The following is a 10,049-nucleotide window of genomic DNA, read 5'->3' as shown; positions in this document are numbered from 1 at the left end:
GTGTGTGTGTGTGTGTGTGTGTGTGTGTGTGTGTGTACATTTATGCATGAGTGCTACGCAACCACAGTAGACACCACTTCCTGTTGTCCTGTTATCTATGATTCTGACATGCAGGGCAGGCTCTTATCTGTCACTGCTGGATTTTGTGCTTGACTAACCAAATGACTTAGTGAACCTAATCCTTAGTTTATTTAAGCCTCCTGTTACCATGCTCAACCTCTATTCATACACTCCTTTTTGTGGTGCAGTTACAGAATATTATCATCCAGACTTTTACGCTCTTTTCATCTGCACATGAACCCCCAGAAATGAATGAAAATGAGCTGGTTGTGCCCTCGAGTCAATCGCCAGGAAGTGTGTCAAAGGTTCACCATAAAAGCGGGAGTTCATGTACGTGTTTGTGGGGGAGTGATGGCATGTCAAGGTGAAGGAGAGACTCTCGCTGAACTCTTGGAAAAAGAAATTAGGTTGTGTCTTGCAAATCACATCACAGTAGGATTGTGGCACGAAGTACAGACTCATGTCTACACTGTTCCTCCTTTTTTTTTTAAGATCAATCTCTCAGATTTTTGTGGACTCCATTACAGCAATATGAACTCACGAAGCGCAAATTGTGCGTGTGTCTCCACTGAGAGCACTCAGTCATAATATATCCTCATTCTTGCCACTGAAACTTCGAAAGCATTCAGCAAAGAATCCCTTCTTGCACAGCAGTGTTATGGAACAGTGTGTTCTCACAGGGTGTACTGCTGTATTCCCTGCCCATGCACAGATGCCAGCTCCAGCGGTACAGTACCTGCAGACAGAAATTTCAGCCAGCAGCTTCATGTTCGTTTTAAAGAGCACAGCATGTACTGTGCCACAGTCTGGATCACAGCACAATACTGTGAAGGAAAATTTACGGTTTTGCTTTCCAAATCCTCCAGATAAAATGATCTTGTTGTGTTTTTGCTCATAACATCTTGAAGTAAGCCATTTAAGCATTCTTGAAACAATAAACTGGAGTGTTTCTAGTTTAAAGGGGCAATAAAGTAAGTGCTGGCAGCACAAGCATGTGACTTTAAAAAAGGGAGAGTTGTTGATGTCACTTGTTTTAAATCTTTTTTTTTCTTTTTTGATTTACTTCATCTTTACAGACCAGTTTTACTTGGGCAGGATTAGTAAAAGATTAGACATTTTCACAACATCAACACGTTTGAAGGCTTGAGTTGCCTGAGTTATGACACTATTCTTCCAATTGGCCACATATTAAAATTTCCTGTCTAATATTATGTTGGCCCAACTGCGTCCTGCTAAAATAGCATGGAAACATGATCTCTGGAGGTGCTTTTGGTGTCTGGCAAGGGACTTTGGCAGAAATCCACTCAGTAGGTTGTGGTCTGCATTTAAGACGCTGATTGGTGAGCCACAGCTGAGCCCAGCATCCTTGTGCAACACTTTAAATTTTACTTGACAATGCATAAGGAGCTTCAGTTTCTTCCTTCTGAACAACTTTTTGAACAGAACAACACTGTTTAAAAACTGCTTTTTTCCAGCAGCCATTAGTCAGATAAACATATCATAGCTTTGCTACATGTGTCTGTGTCTCTGCTGAAAATGTGAGTATAGATGACTCACTGCTGCAAAGTAAATCTACCTATGGGTACAAATAAAGTAACCTGAGCCTGAACCATTGCAATGAGATGAAAGAACAGCGGGTAGCTCTGCATGTTTGATTTGGCAGCTTTTTTTGTTGTTGAATGTTCTTCCTGACACAACTAGGGTTGCCAACTCCCTGAAAAATAAATAAGGGACACCTCGTGGCCAGGGCCGGGCGACCCAGTTGTCTTCACCCTTCCCAGTGTGGTGAATTTTCTAGCTCTTTTTTTGTGTGTGAAATTATTTTTTTAACCATTTGACTTGGATTTGATTTAAGTAGATGTGTATTCTTTGTGATATGAACACATGTGAAACAAATGATCATTTAGCCATTTATTTTTAGCTCAAAATGACAACATTAACACAATAAAACAGGTCTCCTTCTTAAACAGAAGCCTGTCATGCTTAACTTTTGAGAATATAAGTAAATCTTTCTTTAACTCTGTCCTGCTTAACTTAAAATAATAGAAAACAATAGAAAGAAAAACATTCTTGTAACAGTGCACATTTAGTGCGTTTAGTACAATTGGCTTCAGTTGAGGTATTATTTCAGCTTTTCTAATGCTAATCAGCTGCTCCTGTTTGTAAACCCACTTGTTCCCATGATTACGCATCTTAACTCATCATCATTATTCACCTATGTATTACTTTTATGTATTAGTCATCTATTTGTTGTAATCATCTATCCTTGCAGTTGTTTATTACACAAAATAAATTATATTATCACACTTCTGGCCACATAGCGCTGATATTCACTGCACATGCCCATATTAACTTTTTCCAGCCAGGTGTTTTCCTTTTCCCATTCTTCCCTTTCTCTGAGGGGAACAAACATTGCTGCTCTAATGCTGGGCGTACAATGTGAGGTTTTAGGCCCATTTTGAGCCGATTTTTGAGTGATCGGACCGATTTTGGCCTTCATCGTGCATCGTGTAGTATACGTGGGGTAACGAGAAGTGATTAACACCTCACGACCAGCTCCCGATCATCAATCGCTCGTGAGGGTCTCACCACAGCCGCTCACACTGCTCGCGCGCAAACACGTAAACGTTGGTGTAAAAGATGGAGCAGCACGGCTGTGCAGCGTGTGATCTGGACACAAGCGATGGAGGCACAACTTGTAGAACTTTGGAAAGCTCACCCGAGCCTTTTCGATGTGGCATCACAAAATTATCACGACCACAACAACCGTGAAAATAGTTGGATTGCTGCTCAATCACAGCTGCCTGAACAATGTTTTTCATTAGCAATTTAGCAAAGTTGATGGTGGTGGTGTGTCTGTGTGAGTGTAAGACGGAGAGAGAGAGCGCGACAGATTTTCTGTTATAACCTTCATTTTATGGAGGCACAGTGTGAGCACTTAGGTCAGGCATCAGAGCATCGGGCGGTATAGTGTGAGACCCTGCATCGTGACCTACCAACTTCTAACCCCTGCGAGTCAATCGTGCAGTTTGAGCAGGAGCTGAATAACGCTACTGAAAAAATCGCACAGTGTTTGCCCAGCTTTAGGTTTACTGTTGTCCGAGACTTGCACCGCAGTGTCGGCGTTTGTTTCCCTGTTGGCCATGCTTCTTGTTGTGGTCATCTGTTGTCTTCCGGTATTTTCTCCGTAAGCGACCTTTCCTCGACCAATGAGATGAGCGGTAATCTGAATTGTCATACTCGAATTGTCATAAGTGTGCTGTTAGCTCATTGGTCACAAAGCAGGAGAGGGGCTGGGAATTATGTTTTCAAACAAAGCGTTAATTCCATTAAAAGTTACAGACTACTTTTGATTCTCACTGTATTACGGGACAAAGTGCGTCCCTTATTAGCTCAATACGGGACGTGTACTTTTGTTTCGAAATACGGGACGATTCCGTATTTTAAGGGATGGTTGGCAACCCTAGACACAACCCCAAAAGGATTTGTATCTTCACCTGGGATCGAACCGGCTTTAGGCGATTGTCTAAAACTCTATATTATGTCATAACTAAAGCAATTTCACTTCATCTGTCTGAATGTTCTGTTCACACAAGCAAGCAAAAGATTTATTTTTTTAGCATTTACTGCTTTACATTTTGATTGGCATTGCAGTTTTAAATTTTTCTTCTTATTACTCCCTCAGCTCCACCAAGCCCATTTAACACATACAGAAGTGCTCTGTTTTTGACTGCATGTCACATTTTATGTGACACAACAGCTATAACGGCATACAGCATTGCATATGATCATTAGTGTGTCTCTTAACTGCAGTGTTAATGGGTTTGGGTGTAGTGCTGTTTTTTTCCCCTCCAGATGAGGAAATAAAACAATCAGAGTTAGGCTATAAAATGCAATCACCCGCATGGATCAGGAGAGAGCCGTTAGAGACAAAGGCCAGGGGTCGGGTGGTACTCTGAAAGCCACGCCCACTGCAACCGAGGCCCAAAAAGATCGCTTAATATTAGCTGGCTCAAAAATGTGAGCTTTTGCTATGTTAGCAAGCACTGTTATACGGCTAATGTTGTTTAAAATGCTTTAACTCGATTGACAGACGTTCAGTAGGCTAAAACTGATCTGTTAATATTTATGACCAAGAAAAAAAAATACTTCACACACACACAGGCAGTGGGTTAGGTTGGTATAAATTTTTCCTCTTGAAGTCTCAATTTTTCAGTTTAGCATGCTAAAAGTTTTTTAGTTATTTACCCAGGTTGTATTCAACTGCTCTGCAACTTTCAGCCATTTGGTTTATTTTCAATTTATAACGAGAGGACGGAGTTGGCGACGATTACCTTCTGGATCAACAACAAAGGTAAAAGTATACCATGGCGTAGTGTACTGAAATGCTAAAAATGTAATTGAGTCGGGTAGCTAATGATGAGCTAGCTTCCTCTAATGCTAGCTGAAACTAGCATCACTCTTTACTGTTATTGTTGTACAGTAAAGAGTATCAAAAAAGACTGTTTTAACTCAGTTGTAACTGGTTCTTGTTTTTTATTTAGATTATAGAGCTTCTCCGAGGACTAATTTTATCAAATAAGTTGTTCATATTTTAGTACTTTTGAGCCACTATGTTGTTTGTTGCTGCATTGTGAATTTCCTGTGTCCTCTTCCAAATTAAAAGCTCTGTAAGACAGAAGTCATTTCTGTCCCAGCAAGGCTTTTCTTGTGAAACAATTGCAGGAACCCTGTGTCAAAAATTCAACCCAGTTTTAATATGAGAAAATGGGGTGTATGGAATTATTTATGGGTTTAACCAGCGGACCTTTGATGACTGATTACTAATTCACGTGTTATTCTGTCACCTTGTAAAATTAATGAGGGGGGTGAGAGGGCTTCAGAGAGGGAGAGAGTGATTATCCATCCCACAGGGATATTAGCAGAGTGAAGAGGACACTTTCGGGGAGGGCAGTGGGGCACAATCACAAAGTGTTTTCTCTATATTTCTGTATGCACACATTAGCGGAACAAAAGCCAAAAATAATGGGCTAAGGAAGTGCTGGGGTAATCAGTTTCCAGTCCTTTAAAACAAACCACAGATTCAGTTAAATGATGTTAAAAACTTCTATATGTTTATGCTGAGGTCACAGAGACTGAGGACTTTGTGAACTGTCCATTAGCATAGTCTAATAAATAATTTGTCATTTATAGTTGGTTAATGTTTCTAGCCTGGCCATCCAACCATGTGCATGCGTGTGTGTCTTAGGTGCACTGCAGAACTAAAGCATATACTAGCTCGCTGTTCAGCACTCGCGCACATTTTCAATACGAGTGTAGCCAGAAATAAAACATGCAGACATTCACCAGACTATTTTATAAGTAGATCTGTGCATTCACTTTAACACCAAAACATGTTTTACACAAACACATACACATAAAGTGGATTTTCTTAGCCTTGCTGAACTTTATATATATTTTTTTAATCTAAGTCTGTGTGGGTTTGGAGGTTTTGTGTAAGGTCTTTCTTGTGATTGTTAAGACTGATTGTGGAATAGAAAACTAATTAACCATCACCAATTTGCTGGCTCCACACTGCAGTGATGTACACATTCACCTCGTCTTTTCTGCGAGGTGGCACAGTTGCTTTTAGGGTTGGGTCAGGACGAGCACCAAATCAAACACCAATCAGATCTCTTGTGAATAAGAGAACAGCTAAAAGTAGCATTTAATTTTATTTTAATAATCCAGCTGTGAAAATTGTAGCTGTGTGAATAATCTTTGCTTATGGGTTTGGGCTGATCAATCATGACATTATTTTTGCTCCAATTGACATCTGAAAATCATTTTAACAACCCATTTGGTGTAATCTCTCTTAGATGTTGGAGTTGCAACACTGATGCACATTTCTTTCTTTTTTTTCTATGTGTATAATTTGTGTATAATTGTTAATGTGAGAGAACTTGATGTATGCTAACAGCAGCTGGAAACACTCAAGCTTTCAGCCAGATTTCCCGCGTCACTTTGGCAGCATCTTTGCCTTAGCCCATAGATGCTTTTCCAAAAAATGCTGCTGCCCACGCACACATAACCTTAATTACACAAACACGACCCCAAACAGGACATTACTCACTCATTCTCTCTCCCTTTTCATATTGAAATACAAGGTCAGTGAGCGTTCCTGCAGCCAGGATTGTGGGGGAGAGGGCTGACTGTAGCAGAAGGCTATACCATTGGCTGTTGCAGCCCGTCCAAGGCTAAGGTGACCAAGACCCAGCCATGTGCTGCGAGGACTCAGCGTTCCTCTGTGGCGGTGGAGGTCATTCTGTCTCGCTCTCACTCTCTGTAGCACCCTCGCTCTCTCTTCTCCATTATCTGTGCGAGGCACAATTTCAGCTTGAGTGCAGCCAGAAATAAAACATGCAGACATTCAACAGACTATTTTATAAGTAGATCTGTGCATTTGCTTTAACACAAAAACATGTTTTAGAGACTTTTTATTACATTTTCATCCCTATTCAAAGAAAAACTTTTCCCAAAGCATGCTGATCATAATAATTTTAAGGGATTTAAAGAAATGTTTTGGGGGGGGTTCCTTTAATTTGTCATGTCAGAATTTTTTTACAAAACACTTGCAGCATATCAGGCTTTGATTTAGAAAAGTACAAAATACCTGACTATTAAATTCAGTTTTATTTATACAGTGTCAAATAAGAACAATAGTCGCCTCAAGATGCCTTATATTGTAATATAAACCCTACAATAATACTATATGTTTACCTATAATGACTATATCAGAGCAAAGGGGAATTCTAAAACTACATTTAGCTGTGCTTGTAGTGCAATTGAGGCGTGTATTGTCTACAGTAGAAAGTTTTAAAATTCATTCAGATTGTCTTTATGTAGTTCTTTTACTGACAAGGTTGATTTCATGAATGATTGTAAAACCTTTTTTTTTTTTTTTAATTTAAATCTCACATACCAAAGTTACTAAGAGGCTCTTGGCTGGTAAAATGTCTCCTCTGGTGGAGGGACCCTGGGCAGGATGAAGTGATAACAGCTCTGAATAGGTTTACTGTCACTTTTTCAAATCGGCACGGTTTGTGTGCAGGGTCAAGCCCCAAACAAAGGCTGGACTGCTTCCATTGTCCGATTAAGACAAAAAGAGTCCTGCTGATGCTGCGGCTCTTGCTGCTGTAAGGACGACTGATGGGATTTAAGTGTGTGTCCCGTCACCGAGGGCAACCTGGTGCCTATTAATCGGGAGGGTGGTGGAGAATGGAGGAGATGTGGCGAGAGAGTGAGGGGGTAACGGGGGTGGGGTGCTGCCGATGCAGCAGTTCCGCCTGGGGTCAGGAAGAGGGGTATGATGGATACAGCTGATCGCCCTGTAAGGAAGTTTAGAGGGAAAGAGGAGGAGGCTCTTTCTCCAGGACATTAAGAAGCCTCTTTGTCATGCTGTCAGTCAAATAGATTCAAGGTGGCCGAGATCTTTTTCAGGAAGGAAAAGAAAGGAGAGGTCCCATTGTGAAAAGTGGATCTCTTTGGATGCCTGATAAACACAACAGACCTCTTTCTTATGTGCTCTCCATGAGTGTGTGCTGAAATTAAGTCAGTGTGTTGGATGTGTGAACCTTTGAGAGAGTGAGTTGTCCTTAAAGGGGGGGAAAGGTTTAAAGATAGATTTAGTGGAGTGCTAATAATTATTTTCATTATTATTTAACCTGCCAGTTGTCTTCATTATTATCATTATCTGTCAATACAAGAACATGGATTTGGTCTTTTAAACCTCAAACAGCCGTCTTATTTTGAATTTAACAGTTTAACATATTTAAATAGTCGAGGAACTGAAGCATCACAGCTGAGAAACTCTAACTAGAACTTTGAGTCTTGTAAAATTAGTTGATTAATTATCAGAAAGGTTGACAATTAATTTCTTTTCATTATTTACTTTATCAATCGTCAAGATGAATTTGGGTAGATTTATACCTAGTACAAATTTTTCAGCAGTTCATTTGGAAAAAAGATGAAGACCTCTGTTTAAAATAATAATAATTAATGAATTAAATTTAAAAAATAGTTTTTGAGAATTCAAAGAACAACAAGCAGGATTGTGACTTTTTCCTCATACATATCACTTTTAGAATTGTAAAAAGTTAGAATTGAGAATAAAGTACAAATTATGAGGATAAATTTAACTGAAAAAGTCTGAATTCCTGGGTTAAAGTTAGAACTTTGTATCGGTTAATGCTGACTTTTTTAGGTTTGTTTTTTGTCTTAGAATCCAAAGGGGGTCATGACCCCCAATTTTTTTTTTTTTCCAGTGGCTCTTATTCTCTTCTGTACATTTCAGTTTCAGTAGTTTTTTAGTTTAATTTTCCAAAGTATAGTCTACAGGTACATGCATATGTTGTAGAATGATGTAGGATGTAGTTTCAAGTTGTGGGAATGAATTTGTTGTAAAACAATACTCGGCCCTTTCCAGTGATCACCTCTGAAGTCTCTCACATCTTCAGCACCTCCATTTGACTGATGTTTGGTCTGCGTGGAGGATGGAGGGCAGCCCAGGCCAGCTCCTGGAACTGGAACATGACCCCTTTGCTGGTTTGTCATCTGATAAGCGTAAATGTTTTGATAGCGTTGGCCCTTTCACCATGATCCATGGATCTCCCTTTACACCCCATAACAAACAGGGCTGTCTAAACAGCACTTTATAGCCAGGACAAGGCCTGGTCAACCATTATCAAAGATCTAATCTCAAATGAGCCATTGGGTTCAGACCAGATGTTAGAAGTAGCTGTGAAAATGGTAGAGGCTCAATTGGATGAAATAAAGGCCAGTCATGGAATATGGATATTTACATGAATTTGACTATAAAAAGCTTTTATTTTCTCTCTTTTATGCAAGGTCAGGAATGATTGACTTGTTTCCAGTCCTGGAGTAAAAAAATGATGTTTTAGAGAATGTATTATAACCACTTTAAATTCAAAGCAACAAATCTTTGTCTCCTTCGTCCTCTTGCCCTTTAGCATTGACCGGTGTTTGACTGCTGCCAGTGACAGCTTTACAGTATGCAATAGAACTTATTGTTGCCTTATTCAATATGGCTTCCCTGAATAAGTCTATAAATGTATTAGGGTCCTGTGTCTCTCTCCCTGTTGTTTCAGTTTAGGTGAACTGGCGTTCAACCCAGCAGTGTTGTAAAATGCAGATTGGGTTCACTAGCAGGCCTCCTGTTTTATTACACAGTCATGGACAGCATTGTAAATTTTCGCTTGTCCTTCACTTTCATTCGATTATGCTAGCTGGGAAAATCTTCTGCTACATAATCTAGAGGGTGGCAGATATTTTTTGCAAGTGATGATGCTTTCTGAAAGTCTAAACGTTTGTTGCTACTATTTGTTTTTATGTGGGCTCATGAAAAAGATGCCCATCAACTTAAAGTTGACATGTTACTTAGTAAATGATAGAAAATTAAATATGTGCAGTCTCTCACAGAATCAAAGTGCCTGGACTTGTTGCTTGATAAAGGCTGTAGAACATTCTCATAAGTGTGTCCTTCATTTACAGTTCCTTAATGACAAAAAAGTGTAGTTTTATGCATCTCACTTGGATTTTTACTGGAACTGATATCAAAACTGGGAGGACGGGTGATACTAAACTTCCCGAATCAATTGGAAAAAATATTAATCCACATTCATATGCTACATTTGGCATATTGCTTCCTGTTGAGCGGCAATAAATGGTCTGTAAAGGTGGCGATTATTAGTCACACAAAATTTGTTTTTTTTATCAGGCAAACAGAGAAAAGTCCATAAAGTTTTAGTTTATCATCCACTAAGGGCAGGGATAGCTCAGTAGGTAGTGGCGGCCCCATGATCGGAAGCTACAGCTACCCTGAGGTACCCCTGAGCAAGGTACCGTCCCTGCACACTGCTCCCCCGGGTGCCCAATGGCTGCCCACTGCTTCACTGAGTGAATGGGTTAAATGCAGAGAGGAATTTCCCCAC

At 39.9% G+C, this 10,049-nt stretch overlaps 1 protein-coding gene across 9 annotated transcripts in view; it reads left to right on the top strand.

The window, feature by feature from the left end:
• The window catches only part of greb1l (GREB1 like retinoic acid receptor coactivator), a 48,135-nt gene that overhangs the window by 7,637 nt on the left and 30,449 nt on the right, over window positions 1–10,049 (top strand). Inside the window, exons 1-3 of one of the 9 annotated variants that reach the window (XM_013913227.1) lie at window positions 4,033–4,236; window positions 4,342–4,414; window positions 6,207–6,301. The exons of 6 other annotated variants lie outside the window; for them this stretch is intronic. The gene's annotated coding sequence lies outside the window, so the exon portion shown is untranslated. Of the gene's footprint in view, window positions 1–4,032; window positions 4,237–4,318; window positions 4,415–6,206; window positions 6,302–6,339; window positions 6,359–10,049 lie in introns of those variants that run through there. 2 more of the 9 variants (XM_013913226.1, XM_013913229.1) reach the window with 2 other exon arrangements.

The sequence above is a fragment of the Pundamilia nyererei genome, unplaced genomic scaffold (assembly GCF_000239375.1).
Source record: "Pundamilia nyererei isolate P.nyererei 1_Seehausen unplaced genomic scaffold, PunNye1.0 scaffold00121, whole genome shotgun sequence".
Taxonomy (NCBI): Eukaryota; Metazoa; Chordata; class Actinopteri; order Cichliformes; family Cichlidae; genus Pundamilia; species Pundamilia nyererei.
Note: the sequence above shows the minus strand (reverse complement) of the source record. Positions and strands in the feature narration are given on the sequence as shown.